This window comes from Plectropomus leopardus, chromosome 7 (assembly GCF_008729295.1).
Source record: "Plectropomus leopardus isolate mb chromosome 7, YSFRI_Pleo_2.0, whole genome shotgun sequence".
Classification (NCBI taxonomy): domain Eukaryota; kingdom Metazoa; phylum Chordata; class Actinopteri; order Perciformes; family Serranidae; genus Plectropomus; species Plectropomus leopardus.
This window is the reverse complement of record NC_056469.1, coordinates 21,999,725-22,027,156: the sequence shown is the minus strand read 5'-3', so window position 1 is coordinate 22,027,156 and position 27,432 is coordinate 21,999,725. Positions and strand designations below refer to the sequence as shown.

The 27,432-nt window shown below is 41.0% G+C and overlaps 1 protein-coding gene across 1 annotated transcript in view; it reads right to left on the bottom strand.

The window, feature by feature from the left end:
• LOC121945922 (polycomb protein SCMH1) overlaps window positions 1-22,292 on the bottom strand; it is a 73,410-nt gene extending 51,118 nt beyond the window's left edge. Inside the window, exons 1-3 of the mRNA XM_042490293.1 lie at window positions 22,236-22,292; window positions 21,711-21,799; window positions 20,004-20,104 (exon numbers count right to left, since the gene is read on the bottom strand). The gene's annotated coding sequence lies outside the window, so the exon portion shown is untranslated. The remainder of the gene's footprint in view (window positions 1-20,003; window positions 20,105-21,710; window positions 21,800-22,235) is intronic.
• Window positions 22,293-27,432: the final 5,140 nt, after the last annotated feature.

Below are 27,432 nucleotides of genomic sequence, written 5' to 3'. Positions count from 1 at the left end.
ATGATACAAATTATATTGCGAGACTCTTACCAAAGGCCCTAGAAAATCACAATATTAATATGTAAACATCATTCATTTGGTCAGTATGCAATAGCCAGAGCACTAATAGAAAAACCATCCACCCCAACAGTTTTCTATGTAAAACAGCTCTGGCCTGATCTTGTTGAGACACATGCTCCTGTCTTTTGTGCCAAATGATGGGCCGCACTGCAGAGTGTATAATTATTGTAACAAGCCTTCTGTCTTACCCTGTATACACCAATGATGAGGAAGCATTCAGAAAAACAAACAGTGACACTGATGACTGATGCTTACTCTTAGATGCTCACATTTAAAGGCTACCAAACCGCAAGACCCCTTTCTGTATGTGAACCTTTTTTTTCTTTTCATGTGCTCTCCCTTTTCAGTGTCATTGACTGCTTTATGCCAGATATAAAAAGCAATGCATGGCCAACGAAGCGCATAATGGGCAGATTTGACTAACGTGTCAGTGCAGAGGAGTGAAAAAGAGGAGGGAGTGAGGGAGGGTGAGAGGCAGGCGAGAGGAGAAAGAGAGATTGAAGGAGAGGAAAAAGGAGAGAAAAAGAGGGGAAGAGAGACAGATAGAGGCAGAGGGGTGGTGACCTGTGCCCTATCCTACAACAGAGGTAGCCGCCCTGGCATCTGCAGACACAGCAGGCATCAGATGACATGCTACACGACTCGCAGGCTGTGACTGGAGTAGATTGGACCGGCACATTCATGCTGAGTCGGGGTGGAGAGTCTCCGCTGTCACATAAAGTGACTCTCTGTCAAATGAATACAGATGATAAACTGAGTGGACGTCCAGTCTGAATCAGTCTGAATCACAACTGAAGCAACGTAGTGCCAAATCCACGCAGGTTGAGTTAAAAAACCCATGTGAGGCTCGATTGTGAGATCCAACAGAACAAGCATTGGAAGTCTAACCACGCCCCCCCCCCCCCCCCCCCCAACCTGACTCACCCTGATTCGTTTGAAGCCAACATGACCAACGCTGTGGACGCCATTGAGAATCTTTGCTCTGAGCCTAACTCTCCACTCTGTCATGTGAATCACGTACACCATGAGCGTAGTTGACTCCGGCTGATGTGTGCTGACATGTAAGTGCCCACAGTGTGAATGTTAAATCCGGCACTGTGCTTCCATCATCCATGTGTAAACTCCACGCTGTGTATGTGTACAGTGCGGAGCCCTGCTGGAGATGATGTAAGTGGAATCCAACAGAGGTCAACCGTTGTCCATAACTTCTGGCTTCTGCATAATGAAATAAGTCCATTAATGTGGCAATAATGTCTTTGAAAGATCAACATACTGTAAATGCCTTGGGCTTACATTATTACTGTGTATATGAGCGCTACAGCAGTTTAAAGTACAGATAAGTAATTTTATATTTGACCGCCATCACTTATATTACATCCCCCTATTGTCTGATTATGAAACAAGTGAAGGCTTAATATAGTACAGCTGACAGGCCTCACAAAACCTTACTTAACCTTACTGCAAACTTACAGATATTTTCTTTCTACATATGAAAATGTACTAATTCAGAGCAAAAGCAGAAATGTGACACATGAGATCAAAAACAGGCCGTGATAGCTTCATCTTCTAGTCTGGTATTAAATGCTCTGTAGCAACTCGAATTCAGTGTCAAAGTCCTGCATTAACCTGTCTGGGTTTATTTAGCAATAACGACCTGCTTGCTGTACCTTTATTCCCTTAAGTATGCATTGGCAAGGTGGTTGGCATGAACCACTTGTCATATTAGCACATTTAATGAGATGAATTGACATTCAAATATATCAACAAATTAGGTCTCTACTGGAATACTGTGTTGCAAAATGGGATGGCAATTAATGAAAACTTTGCTGTGTGGTCAAAAAAAACCTGTATTAAAACTCTGTGATACTGCTCTGTAATACTGCTTGCATACTTTTCACTGACATTACAAATCATCTGGTGTTTCCTGTGTTTCTCCATAAGTTACCGCAACTAGAGGGGTTAAAGGTTATATGACTCGACTTGACAGGCAACCAAATAAATGGTACCATCACTCTGAATAAAATCGCAGATTTCTCCTGGTTTGAACATTGCTGAAAACATTTGGGATAATATAAGCACAACTCAGAAAACATATAACATAGGTCTTGTTGTTTTCATAAATTAAATGCAGAAATGTTACATGATATTTTTAATACCAAATGCAAGGATTTCATTTAAGATGAAGGAAAATTTTGTCTACCGGGTTGTTTCTGATGAAGTATAAATTCTGCTATTCAGAACTCGATTCAGGTTTCAGTCACTTTCTTTCTCATTTTTCTGACAGCGCAACACCTCCACTGCTGGCAACACAGAGAATACACTTGGTGTTGTGCCTATTTTCACACCTTTCCACACCTGGCCAGTCGTACTAGAAAGCGGGGGTGACTGTCAAATTTTATGTTTTGAAGTGTCTTTTTCCTTTTATTTAGACGTCTCCGCAACATGTCTGAGGGACCATGTAACCACTGTTAATGAATCCATATAAACTCTGCAATGTCTTCTACACATTTAACAAGACAAACACTCTGTTTTTAACTAGCAATGTGTTTTCTGAGGACAGTCAGTTTAAATCAGATGGGATCGCTCGCTCCCCGTGCTCTTTTTTTGGGTGACTCTATTTAGTCAAACATCGTTAAAAGGGTCGTTGATTGGCTTTTGCCATGAAAATAATAATCTTAGATCTAAATTCGTAAACTTGTATTACCCTTTCACTGCTGATAAACCAGTGTGGTCTTGATTGGCCCCAGATGCTGCTTTTTAGCCATTTCATTTTTGATGGGTGGCCACTTGCGCTGCATGAACACACAGCGGAAGAAAACTGGTTTGTGGGTAGACAGACGTGCAAGGAGCAGGTGTATGCCGTAGTGGTGCAGTCCTGGTCCCCACCTCCCCAACCCTCCGCTGTTTAATGACTGTGGTATAGCCCTCCTCTGTGGCTTTGCCCCACCCCTCCTGCCTTTCTGAGCGTTTGAAATGTGCCAGCCAGATGTTCAGGGCTTACACCTGTAGGAGACACAGTCTTTGACATGGTCTCTGTGGATCTGTGTTGAATGCACACACACATACACACACGCACGCGCGTATAAGCACATATGTATGGCCGTGCATGTTTCCAGATGTACATATGGACGTCCATGTGCCCGGCAGAAGTGCATGCTCACAGATATGCCAACATGTAGACACACGCAACGTGCTCCATCTTTAACCCCTCATTCATCAACATTCACTCACTGACAGCTTGGCTCCAATGTGAATTTTGGGACTCTGGAGGGGTGGCGGGGCATCCAGTTTATGCCACCATGGTGCTATACATCTCTCTCCCACGTCTCGCCCTCCCTCTGCCTCCTTCTCTCTTTCGATATTGTGTGCCATTACGCTTTAGCATTTTGTAACTGGAGACTGTCTGTCTGGCTGGTGTAAGCTAATGGAGAAGAGTATGGAGAGGCTATAGGAGAGACAGTCTCCCTTCCTCGCATGCTGCTGTCAGAAAGCATACGGGCCTGATTAACGACAACAGCCACAATAGCTCTTTATGCATTCTCTCCCCACTGCTGGCCCGCTGCCAACTCACCCTCGGGGGGGAGAGGTATACACGGTGTGAGGAGTGCGTGTGTGGCAGAGAGACAGAGAGAGTGAGGAAGGTGAGGTATGTAATATGTTCTGATTTTATGTGTGTGTGAGAGAGAGAGGTAGATGCGAGAGGGAGCATTCAAAGAGCGCTAAAGACAATAATCAGATGCTACAAATCCAATTCACAACTCTGCTGATCTGCAATCCTTTCTGTGAAATACAAAAATAACCAGCTGGTGTCTTAATAATGTCTATCAAAAACTCACAAAATGACCTAGATGTAACCCTTGTTCTAGGCAGTAAAACTAGTCGGGACTGTTGTACCAAATGTAATTAGAAGTCGGATGAAAATAGCCCTAAAACTTTGTATCTTTTTAAGGTTGCGTTTTGGGTCTCAAGTCTCCACTGATGTTTAATACTTGTGGGTGAGTGTTTGCGTGTGCGTGTGTGCATGTGCAAATGTGTGTGTGTCTGTGTGTGCGGCTAGCTAGCAGCTATCTCCCCTCGCTCCTAACACAGAAAGGTTGAGAAGAGCCATCTTTCATCTCCTCTGCATCATCACAGCGTCTGCATTATTAATGGCCCTGATTACTGTAATCAAAAATTCTTATTTATTTGGAGGAGTCGGAGGAGGAGGGGGAGGAGGCAGCGAGGCCTGGGCTTCTCTCTCCAGACAAAAAACCTTTGGTCTCCAGCTTTAATTTTTCAGAAATAGAGATGCCGCAGTGCCCTATCTTCCCCAAGTTCGGAGCTAAGCTAGTTAGGCGCACATAAACATGCAAATACTGAGGCACAGACATTCAAACTTTTTCTCTCTGTGTCTTTGAGCATCACGTACACTTGCATACACAAACACGCAGCACAACTGAGATGCACATGCACGCACACACATGGAAGTAACTGTCAATAATAGCGTCTTAACGAAGACAATCATCTAGACCTCCAGACTGCCAAAACGATAAAAAGCAGAACGCACTCATCCCTGCCTTTCATCTGGTTTTGAGCTTCTTTTCCACCTCCTTTCCCTCCTTCAATAAAGTCTGTCTGTCTCCTTGCCTTCTTCATTCTCCTCCTCCTCCTCCTCCCTTGCTTCCTCCACCATCCACTCCACCCTGTCTAATCTTTCCAGGCACTGCCATTTGCATGCAAATAGTCCATTACCCAGTGGCAGGGAGACACAGCCAGGAGCTCACTACTAGGTAATCAAGGACAAAAGAAGTGCAGGAGAGATGCGAGAAAAGAAGGGGGAAAAAAAAGAGAGAAAGACAGAGCGGGGAGAGAGGGAGAGCAGTGAAAGATCACAGGTGAATTAACATTAAGAAAGAAAGGCACAAAGCGACTTGGCAGACGAAAGAAAGGAGAGGTGAGGCAAGGACAGGAGAAATACAGCGCAACTAGCAGGGAGATGACGTGTTTGAAGAGGTGATTGGAGGCAAGGATCTTTGTAATGTAAAAGTTACAAGTTAAGTTGAAGACTGGAATGAGCGGAGTGCAACTTTGAGAGTGAGACGGATCAAAGAACACTTTATTGCAGCTTGTCAGCCTGTCAATCTACTGCAGGTTTATGAAATAAAAGACTGTTACACTGAAGTAAGCATCCAGGGGAAATGTTTCCCCCTGCATGTTTTGTCTGCATTTTAAAAGAACAGATTGCAACAAATAGCTTGTCACCGTGGCAGTGCCCGTAAAAGGGCAAATTTGTAGCATTTGGGAAAGGTACATTTCAAAGAAATTAAAGGCATACCTTGACATTTTAAATATATATTTTGTCAGCGGATATTTGTCACACTGACGGAAAAACATCCACTCTGCAGGTTCTGTAAATAGTGTTCATGTTGTTATCACCCCTCACAACAAGTCCCGCGCTAAGAGCGTGTTTTGCATGATTGTGAAGGACAAACGTAGAAACGTTTTTTGAAAATTGTCGACGAAAATGGTCTTTTAAAATATCAATGTCAAATAATGTCAATGTATCCCTTCAAAGTACACATTTGTCACTTGATGCACATTAAGTAAATCTAATGAAAATGGTGCATATTACATACCAGTATCTGAAATTAGATAAGGTATCTGATATGCTGATACAAGTGGTGCTCAATTGATTCATAGGTTAATCAACTAAACTAAAAAAAATTGTGATGACAATTTTGATAAGCGTAACTAAGATGTGGTACAAATGCCAAACAATGTCTGCTTTCAGTGTTTTAAATTTGAGGATATCCTGTTTTTTTTCTGGTGTAGGGCGCTCTAAATTAAAAATCCATTTTTGGAATGATCTTTTTTGGACTGTGAGTCAGACAAAACAACCAGTTTGAGCACGCTACCTTGGGCTCTTGGAAATGTTTCACTATTTTATGACATTTTATAGTATGAATGACTTTTTCAGTCAACACTTGGAGAAGTTTGAAATAATTTTATCCCAACTCAAGTTAGAAGAGGGATTAACCGCATCTTAGCTGCTCGGCTCTGTAGTGCATTTCAGGTCCAACGACGTGGAAGATGCGGGCAATTTTATACCCAGGAAGTCAAAAATGCTTTGGCTTGATGCACCACTGAACAACTTGAATAAACAGGGCCTCACCTTGAACTTTGTATCTCTTTATACATCCATGTATTATATAGACTAAATGACTAGGCTTAACAATTCATCCAAAAATGATTGGTAGATTTCTCAAAGTTAAAATCATTGTTAGTCTCAGCTCTGGGTACCAGGCAACATTTGAATCCTTGATGGTAAATATTTGTAAAAACACTGTTTAATTTACATTTTTACCTGCCCTTCATTTATTCTGAATTAACACAACACGTTTTTCCACCATCAGCTCCTCTTTAGGGGCAAGAAACAGTGAAGCACTGCAACAAGAAATGTTTGTGAGTAAAAGCGAGAGCAGTCTATTTTGTCAGCTGCATGGAAAATAAGATTGCCTCCTAATTAAGAAAAGACCTCAAACAGATGATGACATCTCAGGGAAATATTTTAAAAAGTCAGGGATTTCACACTGCCATCCTGCATCGTCCATCCTTCTACACCTGTCTGCACAACCCACATAACCTTCAGCGTTACCTCTTGCAGCTTTTGTTCCGCTTCCTTATGTCTGTATCACCCAACACCTTGTATGACAGTCAGCGCATCTCTTTCTCCTTCTCTTGATAGATGCTGGAAGTAGCTAAACTTCTTCTTATGGAAGAAGAAGTGCATGAACGTCAAAGGAAATGAGCCCCCCGCCGCCGCCACCTCCGAGCCCCTCCTGTCCCCCCCTCCACCTCCTCCTCTCTGCGAAGCGGTTGATTGCGGCCCGTTTGATGTCCTAAACGCGGCGTGCTAAGATTTGCTCTCTGTTCCTCGCCGAGCCCGTTTGAAGCTCTGCATGAGCGACACACATTTTCGACGTTACACTCTGCTAAAACGGGCAATTATTTTTTTTCCCCCCTTTTTTATGTTTGGCTTTAGAATCGCGGCGTATGAGGAGGGGGTAGAGGAGAGAGACAGGGAGCGATGACTTGCACCCACACATTCCTCTAACTAAGACGTAAATATGCATGGTGCAAAGACCTTTCTTCTAAGACAGGCACTTTACTGTTTCCTAAACTTTTTTTTCTTTTTTTCTGTCACAAGCATTACTGAAATTACACCTCCTGCAGATATCACCACCATGCACCTATTAAGACCCATATATTACTGTCAGTAGTGCTTGGTTGAACCTGCCTCAACCACTTCTCAGCATCTCTAAGCACTTTCATAAGCTTCCTCTGTCGGTCGTGGGAATATAAAAGAGTCCTCCGTGATATAAGTTGCTGTAAAGGGGTTTTATTCATTGTATGAAGCGCCACTGAAGCCGCCCCAGGCTCGCTTCTTTCTACACCCACTACAGCAGCTCCAAGACAGTGGCTTGGGAAAGAAAACGCTCTAGCCTTGGACCTGCTCCTCACCCACCCACTCATCTCTATGTGAAGCAAGGTCACCATATGTAGGTTTATCATTTTACATACCAGAGCTACAGAGCTCTCTCAGACTGTGATATCTGCTTGGCTGCAGGTTCAGTTTGGTGTAACACATGCAAACACACACTCACAGGCACACACCCAAGTACACACACTTCTCTCAGAGCTTGGCCTGTGCCCAGCACTGCACTCCCCTTTTATGACCCTTGCTTTATGGTTTATTTAAAAAGTAACAGTCCCTTTATAGGTCATTAAAGCAGAAATAAAAGACAGCAGACGGCCTGCAGTGGATAGAGGAGTGAGCAGACGCCAGCCAGATTGGCTTGTAACACACGCACATACACACTCATATACCCACAAACACAAGCAAGGGTGCAACCGAGGCCAGGGGTTGTGACCCTGCTGGTGAGAGTGGGTGGCTGCACATCATCACTTTACACATCATTACCCTTGTCGTATACTGTGCCATGACAAAGTGTAGGGACAAAGAAAACGTGTGTACAGTGCACATGTACATATGCAGCATTACACAGACGGATTAATTACACATTTCCAAGGCAGATAAATAAAAATGGTAATACATGCAAATACGGAGCTGATGCAAGAACGCAAACACACACAAGTAGTCAAATGAGTGCTCACAGCAGACATCCTGGTGCATGATTCACATGTAATTTTATCCTTTTAGGTTGTCTCTCTCTATCTCTCATACTTACCCTCACACTCTGACCTGTGCGTGATGGCAAAATGGACATGATTAACTGTACACAAGTGTCAGCTGAGAATAATGGCTGAAATGTAATTACTGAATGAATGCAGTCCACGGAGAGAGGAGTAAGACAGAAAGGAACGGAGAGACAGAGCGAGTGATTATTGTGTTCACTGAGCGCATTGGTGTGTTATGTAGTTAGAGCAATGTTATCAATACGCGATGAAACACAATTTTGTGCACATTTTTGCATCAGTCGAAGTTTATTTGCTGGGATAATCACCACAAATACTGAAATTTTGTATCTGTGCACGCACGCACACCAGAGCTTTGTGCGTCTCCAAACAAGCATGTGCACATATGTTCGAATGACTCTAAACTGCTTCATATCCAATAAGCTACATGATTGATTGTGACTCTACAGTACCATTAAAATTGCTTGCAACTCCTTTTGGCATCGTAAATCTTCATGCAGATCTTTGCTGGAATACATATATAATAAAGAGCTTTGCTGCTTAGATTATGAAATAAAGTGCATTGCTGACGATAAGTAGTGAGAATAATTGCGTGTTAGTTTGTATGTTAGGCCTTAGTTCTGCCTCAGAAATTCTCTGTGACTATAAATACATCTCTGTCTCATTTAGTGTAATGTCCTTGGACTGATGTGTGAAGAATGGTGCTGTGCATACATGTGTAATTATATATGAGACAAAGACAGGGAAAGAAACAGTGAGTACATGCTACTTTATTAGTGTAAGATACACAGTTGTCTACATGTGTGATAGAGAGGGGGAGGAGGAAATAATATATACACTTGCACCGCTTTTGTGCTCCTCAAGAAAAAGTTCCCTGGTTTTCTTTCAGTGTATAATGTGGTATAGTTGTGTGTTGTATCAGCGAGTGCATTTTGAAATCGTTTGCTTTCAGGAACAGGGCTGCAGCGGCCCTTTACTCTCCCTCTCTCTCTCTATCAGCTCATCTCTCTCTCATCTAACCGACCATAGAGAGAGGGAGAGAGGGCGCAGAGAGCGAGGCCATAGTCTTATTAGTGATAATGAGAGAGAGCCACTCTGCCAATTTACATCCGTAATCTGATATTAGCTCCTGCCACCCGCACTGAAGGAGCACACACACACATACACACACAGATGTAAACGGGCGTGCACACATTTGCAGGGTAGACAAAAGCACACACACTTACACTCGTTTGAAATTAGTTATTCATATTCATGAAAGAGAGGAGAACTGCTTTTGGGTGAAAACTATGGTGTCCCCTAAGGGCAAAGGCAATATGCTCCAAAAAACAGAAGTATCAAAACACACTAGACTGAAGGTAACGTTAGTAATGCTAACTCACCAACGAGCAGGTTATCATTATTTCACACTGCAACAGGAGTGAATTTCTACCATAGCTTGTACTTTAACTCGTGCATTCTAGTATTTACAGCAGATTTACAGGGCATTTTCTTAATTTTTGCATTTCCATTTTTGCATGCGATTGCACAAGTCAAGAATGCATGTGTACCAAACATCAGTTTTGCAGTTAGATGAAGGTTGTTTTTAGCTTTAGGACACTGCACGTTTGATGACATCCAACATGCTTTTGAGAGGGGTTGAGATTGTGCTAACATCATAGCAAAGCATGATATTGCTCAACTGAAAATATGAAATCATCAAAACTGGGATGTGCAGATTTTCTTCTGCACCGGTTTACCCGGTTTGTATTACTTAACACTAGTAGGGCTGAACAATTAATTGAAATTGTATAAAATTCAAGGAATGAAACTATGGCCTATTGAATTTTTCAAATTGCAGGACACGAAATATTTGCTAAAGAGGAAATGCACAAAAAAAGAAAAAAAAAAAATCTAATTAAATATTTCTATGCTGCAGAGATGTTGTGGCCTACACATCATATTCTGCAGACTTCAGAATTTTTTATGCTCCATACAGATCCCCATAAAAATCACACCACAATCATTTCAATATGTGTTTCAATGAAAATGAGAATGGTGCTGTAAACATTAGTATTTCTGCTTATATAGCAATTCATATCGCAATCACTCAGAATGATCACAATTCGATTTTTTTTCAAAACTCTTTCAGCCCTTTAAGAGAGACAACAACAGGTACACAGATGTTTATGTCCACATGTATACAGCGACACAGAGTCCTGCAGACAAACACATACACATTAACATGGTCTCACATGGTGAACCACAAATTCATGATAAATATCACAGAAAAACATGTCAGCTCAACATATACATGAGGAAATTCATGCTCATCCTCTGTTTCTTTATCAATAAACCAATGGATCCAGGAAACGGATGGATAAAAGAAAGCAGATTCTCTCCGGCGAACACTCAAGGACTTGGTTGAACACGATAAGTCCTGGCAACATGTTCATGAATATTCCATCTAGTACACTGGAGAGGCAAATCGCTCAATCGCGCTCATTCCCTTGTGTTTCAATTAGATCCAAACCACCCAGAATCAGCTAATTGTCGTAAGCACTTGAGCATGTATGGCAGGATCCCTACTGCCTATTTGCGGACTATAATGGTGACAGAGCATTATGCAAGCCAGAGGGGGAACCTTTTAGCTGCAACATCGCACGCTTAGACATACCATCATGTACAACAGCAACTCTGTAAAAATCACTTGCCTCCACTTCAGGCTGTCGCTTCCATTTCTCCACATCATTTCAACAGGACCTCTGTCGTACCTAAAAGTGTAGTTAAGAGTGCCATATGGATCCACACTGCACAGCATTATCTAATAACAGCACATCTTGCTCTAATCTAATCTACTCAGTTCCCAAGCCTTAAAAGCACATTTTTCTTGACGCAAATAAAGTGGAATTATGATTATTTTAGAGTGTTCAGGTATCTGCAGTATGCTATTTAACACGCTGTCACCTGTTTGCAGTTCTTCAAATAAGTGCAAATGAGGCGGCAAATGCAGGATTCCAATGATACAGTAAAAACTAAATCAGTATTCGATGAAAAAAAGATATCAAGGCAAGTCTAAGGCTTTTAAATGCAGATAGCAAGCAATTAACAGCCAGTGTGTGTAATGTGTATACATCTTCTTGATGTTGTGTATTTGAATCTAAATTCTACATAGCCACATCAAAAAAAAAAGTTTATTTCAAAGATGTATGGGAGAGTGAAAATGTAAATTGTGCCCACTGAGTTTTATCTGATATGTGGATTTGGGTCCCTAAATATGCTCCTGTTTGCATGCTGCCTGTATGAAGAAGCTTGTCACCTCATCAGTTATTACCTTGCCTTTCTGGTGTGACGAGAGATCGAAATACCTTGACCTCTAAGTCAGCTGCACCATCAAAGAATTTACTGACTAAAAGACATTGAAGAGGATGTTTTTTATACTGTCTGTTCAAGGCAGGAATATCGCTCCGTTATGCTGCCTCCCTGTTCTGTTTAAAAGGTGTGATCACTGACGATGGATGTAGTAACAGCACAGAAACAGAGGTCTGTGTAAAAGGGAGAGCCAGCAGGAAGGGACCTTGGGCCGCATAGTTATGGCACAAAGATGGGACTTTGAAGCAGTCATAGCACAATCGCTGTGTAAAAAAGGCTATTGATGGCATTTGTACCTCTTTTGGATGAGTTTATGTTAGCCGAAACTGACCCCAAAATGGACAAAAGAGTGCTTGAAATCCAGCTAGAATGATAATTTGATTGATTAATTAGGTAATTAACATAAACATGGTAGGAACTAATTTGATACTTTATTAACTGCTCATGTAAAAATAGCAAACGTACTCTAGTTCCAGCTTGTCAGATGTGAGGGATTTGTTGTTTTGTCTTGTGTGATAATGAACTGAATAGCTTTGGTTTTTGAATTTTGGCTCAACAAAACAAGTAACCAGATATCAACATCTGGGATTTAAGTAACTGGAATGGGCATTTTTCACAACCTTCTGCCATTTTATGGATCAAACTCCTTTTTTTCTAATTCTTGTATTGATATAATTCACTTTTTTAGGGATATAAAGCCTTTTAAAGAAGCATTTCACTGCTGGGAAGATGTTTTTTTCTTAAAATTGGGCTGTCTTTATAGCAGATAGGCACAAATACTTTTGAAATTGGTGTTACATGATCTGAGAAAAGAGCTGTGGCATTTGATTTTGCTCAAGAGGCAAAAAACCTACAATTACCAGAATGCACTGGCCATACGGGACCACTAAACTAAACCCACTGGTGGGTTTTGTAATATGAGCATGTCCGTTTCGATGCCTGGAACAACAGGGCGGCCGCTGATGACCAAAAAACCTGTATTACAATTAAGAAGTGCACTTCTGAAAGCATTTTAGGTGAGAAAGAGGCAATAGAGAAACAGACTCTTGGTTTACAAAATCATGTTGTTTAACTGTTTGATCTCAGTTTTTTCAGCCTCAATTTCTACATTACAATGAGCAGTTTGGTGCCCATTTCCTGTTCATAAATTCTTACAGCCAAACAGTGCACTAAAATATGTTTTCCAAAGACATTTTAGATGAGGGACAGATAACACAGTAATATAATCTTGGTTTATATTTCATCAGCACTGTCTAGTTTTACAGTTTAATTTGAGTTTGGTCTGCATTTAAGAGAAAGTGAGAGAGGCAAGCGTCGCTCTCTGGATTCGTGCCTATACTCTGTGTTTCTGTGCTTGCTGGTTTACAGAGGTAAAAATCTGTAGTTCGAGGCCAGCGCAAATTTGGTAACTGGTAAGATGGAGAGAAGTTTACCACAGTTCATTTACACATACCACCCATACTGTTACGATACAAAGCTGGTTGAAAGTCTATCCCTTTCAGTGATGCTGCCATGGAGTGGCTTCATTCTCCAGACTGAAGAAGCCCCTTTTCATCAAAAAAAGAAAAAATCTTGGAGGTATTCCAGCCTCCTGTCAGCTTTCATCTTCCTGCATTTATTTTGGACCACATGTAAATATGATATATGTGGCTAAAGACGTCTAGATCATCCGTCAGCATGCTGAGTCAGAGTCTGGCTCCAAATTGGAATATCCATCACATAAGAGAGAAAAACACATTAATTGGATTTAAAACAAATATGGTATAGTTTGAATGATGGTGCATAACTTTGAGGCTCTTGCTCGACCAAGTGGCAGCTGAACTTGTGATGTTTTAATTACTTTTAAGCTTTTATTCTCCCTAACAGGAATGTCACATTTAAGAATAATCCCAGGGATCTTTCTGGCCTTTCAGTTTTCCCTCTTACTGGTTATAAAGCAAACCAATGACCTCCAGATCTGTCTGAATCTAACGCTTTCCATTCTCGAGCTTCCTTTTAGCATTAACCCTCGCTGCATTAACCTTACTTAGTGCCTCAAAGTGCCTAAACCCTCTTACCTTCGAGTGTGGAGAAAAATACAGCCAACCTAAGCATTGTGCCTGCGTGTGTGCACTGCATTTTCTGTTCGCCTGAGAGTGACTTCTCCCTTTCGATACTGTGTATGCTGTCTCGCCCTGCACACTGCCAGTGTACTGTACCACACACTTTTTCTCACCAATTACCTGCCTGTATATCTCCGTCTGTGTTGTGTGATTGAGAGAGGGTGTGAGAGGAAGAGAAAGTGAGGATATGTGTGTATGTGTGTGTGTTTATTTGTGTGTGCGCGAGCATACCTGCATATGGGAGTGCGCGTGTGCACGTGCATGTGGGAGAGAGAGAGTATGTGTGTCTGCGTCTCATTCTTCTGCCTCTGTTTCCCCTCCGGATCTCATGTATAATTTATGGCACCTCTCATGAATATGCTAATTAGCCAGTGTGCAGGGAGAGGTGAGAGGGCTTCCCCTGTTCTATTCTTACATTCGTCTGATGAGAGAGGGAAAGAGAGAGGGATGGAAAAGAGAGAGAGAGGGAGGAAGAGGGGGGAGAAACTGGGAACGTGTGTGTTGCTGCTGAGAGGAAAGGGAATAAGTGAATGAGGGGAAAAGTGGAAGGGCAGAGGAGGAAAACGCTGGAAGGAGGGAATGTGGAAATACATTTATGTAATCCCCGGCGTTCGGCAAATACGCATTGTGGCAATATGGACGGTGGCGAGCCCATGTTGTGCTATATTGTGTTGGAGACAAATGAATCACCCATGCTGAGGGGACGTGGAGAGGCGAGATTGGAAGAGGTAGTGAGAGAAACTGGGAGATGAGAGTGAAAAAAAGGGAGAAATGGTTGTCATTGTTCCATCAGCATTTCAGTCGTGTTTTTGAAAGGCTAGACAGGCAGGCAAATAGGGCCGTTATTCCAGTTTCAATTGCTTCTCCCATAAATAGATGATAGGTGCCAAGTTTCTGAAGAGACGCTGAAAAACACCCTTCTGAGCATCGCTCGAGACAAAAGGCAAAAAGAGGGTGACGCAAGCCCCCTAGCACTAATCAGATAAATTGCAGAAAAAGAGAGGTAGAAGGTAGAGAGATTAATCCAATAGCTAACAAACTAGCAAACTAAACATCAAACGCCTCGTCTTCAAAGTTGCATAACATGAAAAACCCTTTAAACCACATCAAAACCCTCACAGACAGCTGAGGGAAGATCTCACTCTCCTTTCTTCTCTCTTTCTCTTGAACTCTCTGTCAGTCTATCTGCAAGCCTCTCTCTCTCTTCCTCTTTCTTTCTCTCTCTCTCTCTCTCCCTGTCTTGTTGTCTCACACTCAACCTTGCTCGCTCACTCTCTCACCCCTGTGTTTCCCTTCTTCTCTCCCTCTTTCTCTCCTCTACTATCTCCCCTCTGGAGTTCAATCATGAGGAGTGAATCTCATGTGAAATAGTGCATGACATGCAATGTGTGTGTGTTTGTACATGCAAGCCAGAGTGTGCACGATGTTTGCATGAATGCATACAGTTGAGTTTGTGCATGTGTGTGTTTGAGGGGATATTTGTGTGTGTGTGTGTGTGTGTGTGTGTGTGTGTGTGTGCTGTCTTCCCTCCTGGCACCCTCTGGGTAGAGAGAGCATTCCAGCGGGCAGCTCATGATTCAGCATCTGTCGCCCAGCTTATGTAAGAGAGCAGACACAGGCTGACTGACTGAGTTAACTGACTGACTGGATGAATGGTTGAGTTACTGACTGACTGACCAACTGACTCAGTAAACAAACTGACTGATTTGATGCCTTTCAAACTGCAAAAAAAAAAACTGGCTGACTTGACTGAGTGATTAGATGAAAGCACTTTTAGATTACTGAAATTTACAAAAGATGAGACACACAACCTTTGCCATCGATATAAACATATTTTTGGCTTTGACAGACAGAAAGAAGCACATATTAAACAACTAAGTAAATGCAGAGAAGAACACTCGATCAGACATGCATGCGAAGCAAAGTTTATAGATGGTACATTTACATATAAAGTCAGCGAGAAGACGAAGACGTGGGAAGACGTGATTAGACGTGATTAGACGCAAACATGCCTGAGCGAAGATGCATCCATGCAAGTTAAGAATATTTCAATCTGAGTGGAAATTTGCACATATCCTTGGCCTTTACAAATCAGAAAAGGTAGGAAAAAATTGCTTACAAACTTTTAAGGCCTTTATGCACCAGGGGTATTTTTTGTGAGATTATTGCACATCATTTTCTTTTAATTGATGTTTTTGTCAGTTTTGTGCAAAAACACTGCGTGACTCAAGTTTACGCATGTTGCAAAAAGGAAACTCAATAAAATTGCTAACAATAGCTTAGGCTATACAACAATTTAGCTCAGACAGACTGCTAGACGCTGCTCTGGGTCAACAGGATCCTGGTAAGTTGTTATTGAAAATTTGCATAGCTGCCAGTAGAAATAGTTCTGATGGAAAGTATTTGCAGGCTGGGGTGCCCCCTGAAAGTCTAAAACTGCAACACATTCTCATCCGCTCTGAAAGTGGACTTCCACATCTACACATTACGCTCTAGGTGAACACCAGGTTCCCAGGGTTTGTTTGACGCATCCACTGCCCCTCCCGCCCGCCCTACAAGGACCCTCACACTCCTTAAATTACGTTGTTACCGGCAGCGTTTCCACTTGACGCTGTCCAGCAACATATTATATGTCCGTAACGGGTTCCATCCAGCTGCATTAACAACTGACTCCGCCAATTCATGTATCATACAGCCGCGCCATATGCTGTCAACTCAACTGGTGGTGTATCATAACATCGCAAAAGGTTCTGTCCAGCCACATGACAACCTGGTGCCAGCCAGCAGTTTATCATACTGCCATGAAAGGTGGCTTTTGGTGTTGGTATCTTACACAGAAATCACTGACAAACATGCGTTATTTGACAACTTGGAATGAGAATGGGTTGAATATTTGCCAGAGATTCTTCAAGTCGAGCAGATGGGTTTTTTATTATTATTTTTTGTCAGTCTGTGTACATCTGGGGATGTTTCGGTCTGACTGCTCCTCACTTTCACATCGTGTTGCAGCATAGGCAGCTGCAGACGCAGACCCAGGGTGAGTCTAAGTGAGATGGAGGTAGCTGCCCAGAGAAAGAGAGGTTTTTCCCAGTCAGGCTCAAAGATAAAGTTATTGTCTGCCTTCTGCTTAGAAGCAGTGAATTTACAGCTCACAGCAACTTGATATGATAAAGTCTCTCTTTTGTTTGATATCTAGTGCCAGCGAAAAAAACATTTCATATTTTTGATCCACTGTTAGTGTAGTTAGCATGAATTAGGTCAGAAGGGTAACTTGGCTTGCTCACTATATTACGTGAACATAGCCGTCTCAAATTCTCAAACTCCATATGGGAAAATAAGAATAGTTGAATGTATTCGTATTGAACAGCTAAATTCAATCTGACTGACATTATTCCAAGTCAGGTAAAGCCATATTCGCAGCAGAGTATTTCACATTTTTGTGTCATTTATTTGTCACGGCCCTGGTGTGTGAAGCCCTCCAGAGTTACATAGCTGAAGTGTCCTGGTTACCGTCTCTCTTCCTACATTTCCTGTCAATCTGCACACTGTTATCAAAAAGGCAGTTGCAGTTACAGTCGTCAACAGTGGTAGTCAACCCTGGAATTCCTGTGAGGATGAATTCTGATTTGTTCCTATACCAAAACAGAAATCCTTGGGGGGAAAAAAACGTGTCTCCCAACTTTATGCTAGGATTTGCAAGAAAGAGGCAAAGAAATGGAGTGAAAATGCAAAATGCTAAAACTCTGCAGAGAGATTTGGAGGAGAGCGAGAGCTCCATAAGAGTGCGGATGAACATCAGGTATGCTGCGGCTCTACACTGAAACTCTTACTTGGATCAGAATATAATACCCTCTCCCCTGTGAAAGATCACATTATTTTACAGTTTTCCTTCTGTATTTTTCCCCACTGTGATGAGAAACTACTCTTTAAAACCCCACACTGTAACATCTTATCTCCCAGCTGTCAACATGGATTGGCCAAGACTGAAATGCTTGGTCCACATAGTTGTGATGACTAATTCTGACCAAAAAAAAAGAGTCAACATTTGTAATATTTGTGCCTACCTCTACTGACTACCTAGCTGACTCACCAGCTTAGTGGTGCTGACCAACTAACTAGTCATCCTCCTGACATGACAGCTGTCGGTCTAACTGATAAGGAAAGCTGGCTGCTTAGATGTCTAATAAAACGTCTGATTGGCTGGCTGCCTGGCTGCCTGGAGTCAGGCGAGCACAGAAAAGAGAGGAGAAGGAGAAGAGAGAGGAGGAAAGGAGAAAGGGGAGCACAGAGGCAAACCAGAGTTCATTACAGTAAACTTGGAGAGGCAGTGGTGACAGGCTGACAGAGAGTGCAGAGACGGGAAGATATTGAGAGTGGCGTGAAGACTGAGCCCCCATGCTAATAGATGCAGTTACCTAGATGGCCTGCTCCTTATACCGACACAATAGAATAAAATCACAAACACAAAATGGAGAGTGGCAGGTAAACACACACATACACTGTGTGTAAGGCTTTTTTTTGTGAAGGTTGTCAGTGGCCGAGAGCACAGGACAGACTGGACAGAGGTGGAGGGTAAGGTTGTGTGTCTACATGTGTGAATGAAAAGAAGAAAGAGAGAAAGATCAACAAGAAATGAAGAATGTTGAGGGAAACTGGGAGGAGGAGATAGCGTTCAGCAGTTTGACCTTCAGCGTCGGGCTGTGGGGAGGATCAACCTCTGGGAGACATGTGCGGCTTGGCAAAGTCACTCCTACACGCGGCTCACTGGCAGACGGGGTCAAACCAAACAAACACACGCATACAAAATCGCACACGCTCTCACAAAACCACCTCACACCCAGAGCCAGCCTGTAGCAGATACTCAGCCAATAGATATGAGGTGCAATAACACCCAATGTGAGTGGGTTCATCTCGTCGCTTCACAAAAGAACACACCTCGAACAACACATGCACACTTGTACACACTGCGCTCTCCAATTCACACATCTCACTTTAGTGGCCGCAGACAGAGGGAGGAGGAGGACTGAAAGAAGAGGAGGAGGAGGAGGTGGGTGACAGCGGGAGTGAGAGAGAAAGGGAGAGAGAGCAAGAGGTGTCGCCTCTCCTCACTGATCCCTTATGCTAAGAGGGATTTGCATACATTTTTAATCAAAGCAAATTAGATCATAACCAAATTAAATCACGCTTTCCAGCCGCCCCCTTCTCTGTCTGCCTCCTGTTCCATCCACCCACCTATTCCTCATCATTTAATTATAGTCAGTAATAGGTATGGTTAGATGCACACAAAAAAACCTCTGCACATGGAGCTAATTGACAAAAATATATGTGGAATATGTATTTGTGGCTGTTGAATTGAATATTTACTGCATATAGTAAGAATGAAATGCGGAAAGTAGATTTCAGCATACAGTAGGCAAAATTAATTTTACATTAGCTGTCTTGGCAGCGTCAACTGTCAAACATGTACTGACAAATACGTAGCAATGAATTAAATGGAAACACACACATGCATGCAAGCAAGCACGCACACTGGCTAACAAAACAGTCAGCTACCACAGAAACTAGACACCTCCTCCTACATTCCTCTCCACACCCTATGCTGCTTAACAGATTGGTATCAGCCCCCATAGCTGGCTACTGCCCATTACACAATGACTTCCTACTGTTGTACGATAACTCAATCACAACCCTACTATGGGCAATCATCATAAGGTCCACCTCTTTGTTGGCCCAAACACACTTTGCTGCAAACACAATTTGTCTCGATTTCCTCCACACAAATGTTAGTGCACATGCATTTGCCAATTCATGCACTCATGCCTAGTTATATGCACAAATGCACACACAAATATAAATGCATGTGAGCATATTTAAGTGCAGTCTGTTTCTTTCTTTCTCTGTCACACACACACACACACACGCACACAAAGGTGCCGGCAGGCCTATTTGAGATGCAGACTCCCATGTCCCAGTAAATGATATTAAAAGTCATATCATGAATAAATCAGCATGCAGGGCTCTAACGTCTCCTCCATGACACATTCACATACAGTCGACAGAGGGAGAGGAAGATAGAGAGGCAGGGACACGGATGCCTTCACGTAGAGCAAAATGCATATGAGCACAAAAGCGGGCACTCACTCATATTATAAACCAGGGTTGCATCTAACAATTATTTTCATCTGAAGTTGAAGGGGATTTCTTAAAAGGTCCAGTGTATAGGATTTAAGGGGATATACTAGCAGAAATATAATATAACAAGTATGAAAATAAGAATAGTTGTGTTTTCCTTACCTTAGAATGAGCAGTTTATATGTACAGAGGGAGAAGGTTGTCATCCATGGATTCTGCCATGTGCACTGCATTATTATCAGGCCGTCTGAGAGGAGCAGCATCTGAAAAAAAGATTTCTTTAACTGGTTTATTCAGTGTTTTTATCAGTTTTAATCACTGGGGCAACTTGTTCTGGAGAGGAAGAGGCCTCTGTGGATAATTTGGCTCCTGGTAAAAACATCCTGTATTATTGGATCTTAATTTATGAGAGAAAAAAGATGAGTACAGATTAGCTGATGCTAGGTTAGAAACTCATCTCCAACATGCTAAGCAGCGATGTAGAAGCCCTGATTTGTAGGGTGACACTGCATCACTCTGTATTTTACCAGTTTAAATCATCAGGTCCATTTGTTTTAGAAAGGAAGAGACCTCTGTGGATAATTTGGCTTCCACTAAAAACCTCTTAAACATCCGACTCTTAAGTTATCAGAGAAAAATGGTGAGCACACATTAGCAGGTGCAATGTTAGCGGCCCATCTCCAACAGGCCAAGCAACATCGGAGACGCACTGATTTGTAACATAAAACTGCTTTATTCAGTGTTTTTATCAGTTTAAATCGGCTGGCCATTTTGTTGTGGAGAGATCTTTGCAGATAATTCAGTTTAGGGTAAAAAAAAATCCTCTGAACAACGTACACTGAAGGAATTCTAAGCGGGAGTTTACGCCTGACACACGGGAGAAGTTTCATTCATTCATTCACTATCTGAAACTGCTTTATCCTGTTAAAGGTTGCGGGGGGCTGGTGTCTATCCCAAGTGACATCGGGCACCCTTAACCCTTAAAGACCTGAATTCACATCAGTTTTCATGTGTTTTCAGATGCCTTTCACAAGCTATTTGACCCTGAGACTGAGCAAATTGGTTTGCTTTCTTTCAGTGACGGGGGGAAAAAAGGCAATGATCAACTTGGCAACAAACATCCCAAAAATTAGCATGAAATTTGTAAAATGTGACAAGAAAATTACTTAATTGTTTCAAAAAAAAAGGGAGAAAGTTACTGAAAAATCATCAAAAACTTAGGGAAAAATGCCCTGAAAAACTATAATATATTATTTTTTTTATTTATTATTAGAAAAAATATAAAATGAATACATCTTTTTGTATTTTCAACACAATAGGTAAATTTCTTGTTGTTGCTTTTTCCCCTTTTTTTTTGCATATCCCCAGCTAATTTTCTTGTAACCTTTTTATTAATGTTTTGCTCATTTTTGGCAATGTCTTGTTAAGTTGCTCATTGCGTTCTTCCTATGTTAATCAAAGAAATCAAACCAATGTGCTCAAAGGATTCAAAGGATTGAAATGCTTGTTTTGGCACAAACCCCTAAATACATTCAGTTTACTATCACATAAGACAAATAAAGGCTGCAAATCCCCACAATAAAGAAGCTTGAACCTCAGACTTTTGAGCAAACTTGCTTGTAAAAAAGACAATTGATTGGTACATTTGTTGGAGCTCTACACACTAAAACAGTACATCTAAAAAATGCATGCAAAGTGCAAATACTGCTGTATCAGCTTATGATATCAAGATAAATGTTGTGTGCTCTTAATGTGTTCCAGCACACAAGTTTTATATGTGTCAACCTTGGTCTTATCTTAACCGAACAAAGCGAGAATACAACTATATTGAGTGTGCCATAAGATTCTTCATTAACAGGTTAAACTCACCTGGAGACCAGCTCCTGCTGCTTTAAGCCATTTCGAGTTCCATTAAGATGAAGTTCATGGAGGCACTTTCGGCCCATTTCAGTTGTGACCTGAGGGAGAAATACGAGACACAAATCCTAGGGCTATAAACAGTAATTTCCACAGTATATTTAAAAGGAGCGCAAACACTTAGGAGGCCTTGTAGATTAAAGAAAAAATGCTTAAATCGAGGCATTTTAAATCTGAGCATGTAAGCGCTGACTCTAATGCTTTAGGGCATGATTAGCTAAATGTTTTCTCCTTAACGTCCACAGGCAGTTGCTGGAGACCACAGAGATAACTCGAGGCTTCATATAGAAATATTTAGTCACAGTTTTACTACATTTTAGACAGGTGAGGTGGTGCCGCACAGCCTGGTAAAAGAGACAATGTGCCAGCATAACTCATGTGTTTCATTCTTGTGAAGGACACAAAACAATGCTTAAAGAGGGTTCGTGTTGAATGTATGTAAAATATTAATGATTTTGAGGCAGGCAAGTTTCTTACCTGTCCAGGAAATATCAAGCTAACTGCGCATCCACGTTGAAGCGTTTCCTGTCAGTTTCAGGTGCGCTGGTTAAACTGTCTCGTGGGCAGTTCAGGGGGCCTGGGAGTTCAGACAATCCCCAGCAAATGCATAGTGTCAGGTGTCGTGTTTTAACAGCTTGACATATGCAGAGGAGAAACAATTTAGTTGATTAATCAGTTAGTTGATCGACAGAATTTAAATCGATTTTTTTTTCTTACAAAATGATTTTAACTTCTAATATGTGCAAATATGCCACTTTTCTCTGTTTTAAGTGATCTTACACTGAATGCATTTCCGTTATGGACTGTTGTAGGTTACTGTGCAGTGATGGACAAACTACCAGAGAGCAATACTTGAGTAAAAGTACAAATATCTTGCCAGAAAATGACTTTAGTAGAAGGTTAAAGTTTGTTAGAATATTACTAAGTAAAAGTCCTAAAGTATCTGACATTTACTGTATTCAGGTATCAAAAGTAATTGTACAATATTAAATGTACTTAAGTATTGTAACATGCGACACATATTGTATATATTTTACATATTATTATTGTTATTCTTACTTATGCGTATCTCTGTTGTTCATTATAGCATTGCACACATATTTCTAATTTTATATTTAAACCTACACACTAGTTTTATAGATTGTATCATAGCATAAGGCACCGTTTTCTAATTTACACATTTAATACACTCAGCACATTATCCATATTATAATTTAAATATTCACATATTAGTGCAAATTGTCTATTACTAACCAATTAGTTCAACATGTACATACCTAAATAAAAATAAAGTATGTATAATATAAAATGTTTTATATATACTTTATTTTTATTTAGATATGTACATGTTGAACTAATTGTTTACTATTACTGTACTTCTATTTTTACGTTTATATTTTTAGTTAGTTTAGTTGTGCTTGTACATGAACCACAGTTCATGGAACTAATAATGGAAACTACTAATGGAAACCTGCTCAACCCTTTTCCTATAAAAATTAAGCTGTTCTACAAATAAGTGTTTGTATGTTGAAACATGGAAGTAAGGCATGTCGCTGCACTAGAACCAAGAACCATTAATAACACTTTATTTTTAGAAAATGCCGGTAACGAGTTGATTTTGACTTGACCTAAATTACAGACTGAAATAATTTAATGTAGTGGAAAGTATCCAAGCACATTTACAGTGAGTTTTCATTACTACAGAATGAGTTTATATTGTTTCTAGTGACATAAGGAGCGGGGCCCCTTCCACAGAGTCCATCATTGGCGTTTTTGTATTTTCGTGTCGGCCGCCTTAGCTCTCCTACATGCTTGGCGAACGGGAGAAGTTTCAGTTTTGCAAACTCACAACTTGATGCAACTAAATCCCACATACTGGATTATTAACAGATTAACTGATAATGAAAACCATCATAGTTCTAGTTGCAGTCTTTATCTCCAGACATCAATGTAACTGACAAGTGACTGTCTGGCACTGATAAGCGACACTTGCAACCCCCATTAATATACTGTACTATGGTGACCTTGCACACAGTGCAGACACACAGAGGATAAATATTGTTTACATGTTTAATGATTGGACTTAAGATAGCCATTATTATACACCATGATACATTGCATGAGATCAGTGTAATCATGCTCATGTAAATATAATAATGCGCTGGCTTTTTTTTTTTTTTTTTTTAAGTGGTAAGTTTTTTTTAGCTGCAAAAGAAAATGACTTGTTCCTAAATATAGTTCTGATTTCATCTTTAATTTGTGCGGGTGCTGAATATGAATGATGCTAAAAGAAATGAAAGAAGCAGTCCTCAGTTATTATTAAATGCTTAAAGATTTTGTAAATGCAGTCATAGATTGTAACTGTACTTTTAGACTTTTAGGTATTTTGGAGTCATCATCTTTCTGAACACAGAAAACCCTAACAACAGATGAACTAAATTGAGTTTTTCAAGCAAACCAGGTTCTATTTCAGCACTTAGAAAGTGTGTTTAGATTCTAACTAATTGATGGATAGCCTACAGCAAATCCTATCACACGGGAAATATGAGTCAACTGAAATGTAAGTTTACTTGAACTGTTACTGACATTAAAATTCCCAAGTCTTGCACGCACGGCACTAAGTGACTTTTCTAGTTTGGTGATAGCTGTCAAGGAGAAACGTATTGTTGAGTTATAATGATATCCGGACATCTATAAGCCAGCCTTAGTTTCATGAAGGTAATATTAAAAAAGACATTTCCTGGTTAGTCATTACAGGAGAGATTGGCTCTTCAGGTGATAAATCAAGTGATACACAAAAGAGTCATGAATCTAAAGTCGCACTCATTTACTTTGCAGGTGATTTTATGCTATGATTTTATCCTGTTACATGCTGTGAGGTTCTGTTATGTGTCAGTGTGTCTAGTGTGTGGGTTAGTGGTCATTTGATTAGCGCCATATGAGTTTTAGACTTCACTTTTCTGTAATTTGTTGTTGCTTTGGTTACAAATTTCCACTGTCAACACCTCAGTGGTGTTTTCAACTGGTGCTTTTCTTTATTCCAGAAAATATTGTTTATTCCATCAATATCATAAGTGATAGCCCAAGTACTGGTAACACATTTCAGGTCAATTTCTCTAACAGTTACAGAATCTTGCAGCAAATATCTGAGAGGTTTTACAATGAGTTTGAGAGAAGAAGTGGAGGAGTCCATTGGGAGATACTGTATGGTAAAGTGTGTGTGTTTGTGTGTGTGTGTGTGTGTGTGTGTGTGTGTGTGTGAGAGAGAGAGAGAGAGAGAGAGAGAGAGTGTTGAGTGGTGCAGAGAGCAGGGAGTCGGCTGATGGGCAAAGGCATGCTGCCTGCAGGTTCAATCTGCCCGCGAGTCAGGCATCAAACTTTCACATCCACACATCAATTATTCAGCTCCCCGCATTGTCAGAGTGTTAGCATGCCACAGTGGCAGACGACAAACCTGGGTGAGGAGGGAGAAGGAAATTGGAGGACAGGGAAGGGAGGGAGGGAGAGGGGAGGGTGGTTGAAGAAAGAAACTGATGACTTGAGAGCTGGATGGAGAGACTGTGGCCTGTATGAAAGAAGACACAAGGGAGCTGGAAGTGAAAGAAAGAAGTCAGAAGGATGGAGGAAAGTGAAGAGTGGCTTTTGGAAGTATCACTTTGGAGATTAGAAATTATAGCAAACTATGTTTTACTAATCAAGATTACTAAGACATAACTAACAAAAAATGTGAAATAAAATTGACTCTTATCATTTCAGTGATTCGTTTGTCTTTACATATTGTCATTAAACTTGCACAGTTAGAACCATTATTAACTTATTAAGGCCCTGTTTATAACTGGCATTAAAATGCATCTTAGGTGATTAGATCACAAATTGACAGCTCTAAGTACAGGTGTAAATGCGCCAAATGCGTCCTCAATGTGTCTAGAGATCCCATCACTCAAACCACATTCGAAGCTGGTCTTGGCCGCATATGGCCACTTTCTTTCAGCAGCATGTACGCTCATTTGTCCTGGTCTAAATTAAAGGCTCGGTCCAAATTAAAGGATCATTCAAATGATATCCTCACTTATCACCTGCTAACCATTAGACAAAGGGCTGAGGAGCACTCCCGGAGCCACTCTCCTCCTGGCAAATGCTTAGTTCAATGTCTGCTCAGCAGTGTTGGAGAGTAATTAGTTACAGTAATTAGATTGCAAATAAATGCAATTGTAATTGAACATAATATGTAATTAAATTATAGTTACTTATCAAAATGTTGGTGATTACAAAGAGGTTACATTTGAAAAAAATCTTTCCGTAACATTTTATGATATTTTCTGTATTTGATATTTGCAGATTTTTGCTCAAAAAATGTTGGTACACAAGTTAATGCCATACATGCAGAAAAAGTGAAAGTAAATGTTGATAGAAACTATATTAATTCACATATTGCGTCTCAATTATTTGCTCACATGCAATTTGAAACATAATAGGTTGCAATCGAAAGTTGCTGTCCATGTAGAGGGACCTAGATTAGTTAATAATTTAGTATTTTAGGGGTGGTACTGGTGCAGCAACAAATATGAGACAAAATCACTTTGTTATATAAAGCTTCAATCTGTAATCAACATGTTGCTTGAATGCTCTGGACAATAAAAGTCAACACATCTTTGTAGCGCCCCTGTTGTTTCCACAGTATAGTTTAAAGCTTGTGAAAAACACACTAAAGTCAGAATAAAGACTTCTGAAATTGGGAAATGGGACCATCCAAGCAGCATGTGAATGTGGCATAAGTTATGAGGAAAGGAGGAGAGAAAAGGAATTGAGGATGTATAAATGAGAAGAGGGGTAATAAAAGTACAGCAGTTACTCTCCCTTGTCCTTCTTTTGCTGTCTGTCTCCTTCCTACATGCCCTAACTTTCTCCTGTAGCTCACTTCATCAGTTTTCTCACACTCACCTGTAAAGAAAAGTACGGCTGATTTGGACTTTCACAAATTATAATGTGACATTTGGTGGAGAATGCATTGCAGATGCCAATGAGCGAGATAATGAGATTTAAAGAGGCTTAACACCACTGGAGTGGCACAGAATGGCTTTCCACAGCTCCACAATTGACTGCATGGCTGACCCTGATGTCAGCTCGTGTCACTTATCATCTGGAAAAGGGCAAAACTGAGCACCGGCACTCCATCGAAAACTAAGATCTTTTATTTCCAGACAGAGCGAGCTGCTTCTCTGAGCTACACCCAGTATTGTTCCTCAGCACAGTCTGTAGAAAGACGCCAGGCTTTTCAGCTGATCATGCACAAACACACATGTAATCTAACAGTCAAGTGCATCTGCACATGAGAGCGCACACACACATGGCATGCGCTCACACACACTCACACACAGGCATGATTTTCCACTTGTGTGTGAGCCATCGGAGAGAGCTAGGAGACGACTGACAGCCAAGGCAAAGTGCTGATGGTAAGCAACATTCTCCTGGAATTCTCAAAAGCCGGGACAGGAGGGTGCGTGTGTGTGTGTGTGTGTGTGTGTGTGTGTGTGTGTGTGTGTGTGTGTGTGTGTGTGTGTGTGTGTGTGTGTGTGTGTTTGTGTGTGTGTATTTGCCAGATATACACAAGAGGCAGAGCTTTACAATTCTCATAGAGATTTTCTTTTTGCTACTTCTTAAGATAAATACAGTG